This window comes from Choloepus didactylus, chromosome X, assembly GCF_015220235.1.
Source record: "Choloepus didactylus isolate mChoDid1 chromosome X, mChoDid1.pri, whole genome shotgun sequence".
In the NCBI taxonomy this organism is placed as follows: domain Eukaryota; kingdom Metazoa; phylum Chordata; class Mammalia; order Pilosa; family Megalonychidae; genus Choloepus; species Choloepus didactylus.
This window is the reverse complement of record NC_051334.1, coordinates 98,711,980-98,715,750: the sequence shown is the minus strand read 5'-3', so window position 1 is coordinate 98,715,750 and position 3,771 is coordinate 98,711,980.

Genomic DNA, 3,771 nt, shown 5'->3' with positions numbered 1-3,771 from the left:
GTGATGTGAAAACCTTGTAGCTCCCAGTCCCTTTATCCAGTGGATGGACAGATGAGTAGGAAAAGGGGGACAAAAGTTAAAAGAATAATAGGGAGGGAAGGGGGGGATGGGATTCAGGGTATTCTTTTTCACTTTTATTTATATTCTTTTTTTTTGGAGTAATGAAAATGTTCAAAAATTGATTGTGGTGATGCATGCACAAGTATATGATGGTACTGTGAACAACTGATTGTAAACTCTGTATGACTGCATGGTATGTGAATATATCTCAGTAAAACTGAATAAAAAAAGCACCTATGTATGTTTGAATTTATTTATGTGTTTGTATGTAACACATATATTTGTGTGTATAACCTTACAATTTTTCAAAAAAAAAAGTCATTCATCCTTCTATAACCCCGCAACCTGCTTTTCCAGAAATTCATCTGTACCTCTCTAAGGCATTTATACTTTTTCCTTTTATTCAAGTACTCCATACATAAATATATTAATTATGTCATGTACTAAGTTCATCAAGGGGCAGGCAGGAACTCAATCTGGGGAAATATATATATATATATATATATATATATATATATATATATATATAGAGAGAGAGAGAGAGAGAGAGAGAGAGAGAGATGGAAAGAGAGAGAGTTATACAATAAAGCATATGGAATAGGCTAAAAGATAGCTAAAATATTTCTCAAAGTTCAATGATCAGGGCAGGGCAAGATGGCAGACTGTTGAGGTGTGGAATTTAGTCTGACCTCTAGGGCAGCTGGTAATTATCCAGGAGCTGTATGAACCAGTGTTTTCAAGGTCTCCAGTGACCAGTCACACATCATACACAAGTTTGTAACCAGTGGAAAAGCTGAGATCACAACAAAATTTGTAAATTCCCCCAACCAGGGGTCTGGCACCCATCCCCATGCAGAAACCATGGACTGTCTTGCAGCTGGCTCCCTGAAAGGAAAACAAAAACAACAATCTGCTGGGAGCAAGATGGGAGCTCAACCCAGCCTCTCAAATTCAGAATTAATTAACAAAGTAATTGACTAATTTTTGGAGCTGGGGGTACTAGAGAAGGGCTGGGCTCTGGAAATGGGGGGTGGGGAATAAAAGTGGGCAACCATTCTCCAAAATGATTTTTCCTACATTTTGTCCCTTCTCCTTTCTCACTGACTCATCTTTTTACACTTCAATAGCCCCTGGCAAGGGTGGAATTAAAGCTATTGGAAAGTAATTATCCAGATAATAGCCCAAAGTGCATTTTCAATATTCTGACACTGACAAAACTTCCAGGCTGGGGAAAGGCTTCAAAAAGGTACTTCTTTTTTCTTTTTTCTTTTTTTATTTTCTCTTTTTAATTTAAAAGTAACATGTGGTTATTTAATGTCAGAAAGTCCAAGTTGAAGGTCTAGGCTAGTCTTGGGAGGGGGAGACAGAGTACACAGAATTGCTTTGAATTTCAGATTCACTTCTGAAGATAGTCACCACCCTAGTCTTTAATTGGCAACTCAGGCTGATCAAGGAATAAAGCTAGAGTTGATCTAAAAAAGAGGAGAAGGGAGAAGGGAATAATGCCCCTGGGAGACAGCTGGAGTTCCTAGGATTGGGAAAGTGGAGGGAGGTCCAGCTCATTTGGCAGCCCTCCTTCTGAGAACTCAGAACCCATGAGCTGGAATTAAGATTCCAGCTTCAATCAACCATGTCCCAGACAGGCTCAGAGTCTACAGAGAATTAAAGGCACCTCATGTCCTTACACTGGTGGGGGAACTGAAGGATGGCAAGTGCCAACTGCTGGACAGGATAGGAAAAGCACTGAGTCTAGAGGCCTCACAGGACAGTCTCATTCTCAGGGGAAATCCATATCCCCTTCATGAGACCTGGACCTCTCTAGACTGGGAAAACCTGAGTGGAGTCTACCATATCTGAGGAGACACTCTCACAAAAATGCTTCAGAGAGGCAGGGCAAGAAGCAGAAAAACAAGAGGTGAAAAATTCTGATAAACTGTATCAACCTAACTTAGAGGTCTAGAAAAAGTTGAACTGAAAAACAAAGTTTAAAGAACAAAGCCAAGCAATAAGTAACCCCTAGGTAAAAGAGTGAAAATGACCTCCACAATAAACTAATCAAGAAAGTCAGATGCCTAGACAACTTAAGATAAGAAGCCATACTAGGAAACATGAAAATAAATATGGACCAGCCAAAGGAACAAACTAATAGTTCAACCAAGATACAGGAGTTGAGGCAACTAATGCTAAATCAATTCAATGAGCTGAGGGAAGATATGACAAAAGAGATGAAGGATATAAAAACATGAAGACCATAAAGAAGAATTTGTAAACTTGGAAAAACATATGGCAGAACTTATGGGAATGAAGGCCACAATGGAGGAGATGAAAAACACAATGGAGGGACACAATAGTAGATTTGAATAGGCAGAGAAAAGGATCAATGACTTGGAAGATGAGACATTAGAATTCATACACACAAAAGAACAGAAGGTGAAAAGAATGGAAAAATATGAGCCAAAACTTGGGCTGAGTGACAACATGAAACACACAAATATAAAGGTTATGGGTATCCCAGAAGGAGAAGACAGGGGAAAGGGGGCAGAAAGAATAATAGAATAACTATTCCCTGAAAATTTCTGACCTCTTATGAATGACGGAAAATTACAGGTTCAAGAAGTACAGCGTACCACAAACAGAATAGATCCAAATAGACCTACTACAAAACACTTACTGATCAGATTATCCAATGTCAAAGACAAAGAGAGAATTCTTAAAGCTGCAAGAGAAAAGCAATCCATGACATGCAAGGGAAGCTTGATAATCCTGCAGATTTCTCAACAGAAACCATGGAGGCGAGAAGACAATGGTATGATATATTTAAGATAATGAAAGAGAAGACCTGCCAACCAAGAAAACTTTATCCAGCAAAACTGTCCTTCAAAAATGAGGGAGAGATTAAAATATTTCCAGACAAACAGACACTTGGAGAGTTTGTGAATAAGAGACCAGTGCTACAAGAAATACTAAAGGGAGTGCTACAGGCTGATAGGAAAAGACAGGAGAGAGAGGTTTGGAGAAGAGTGTAGAAATGAAGATTATCAGGAAGGGCAAAAAGAGAGAAAGGAAAAAATAAGATATGACATATAAAATCCGAAAGACAAAATGGTAGAAGAAAGTACTGCCCTTACTGTAATAACACTAAAATGTTAATGGATTGAACTCCCCAATAAAAAGAAAGTTATAGGCCAAGCTCTTTAAAGAATATAGATGCAAAAATCTGCAACAAAATACTCACAAATTGAATCCAGCAGCACATTAAAAGAATTACACACCACAAACATGTGGGACTTATTACAGGTATGCAAGGCTGGTTCAACACAAGAAAATAATTAATGTAATACACTACATTAATAAATCAAAGCAGAAGAAACATACGATCATTGTGATCTATGCAGAAAAGGTATTTGACAAAATTCAACATCCTTTCTTGGTGAAAACACTTCAAAGGATAGGAATAGAGCAGAAATTCCTCAATATGATAAAGGCAATATATGAAAAACCCACAGCTAACATCATACTCAATGGGGAAGGACTGAAAGCTTTCCCTCTAAGATCAGGGGCAAGACAGGGATGCCCTGTGTCACCACTGTTATTCAACATTGCACTGGAAGTTCTAGCTAGATCAATTAGGCAAGAAAAAAAAAATAAAAGACATCCAAATTGGAAGAGAAGAAGTAAAATTTTCTATGTAGGTGACATGATTCTATTTGT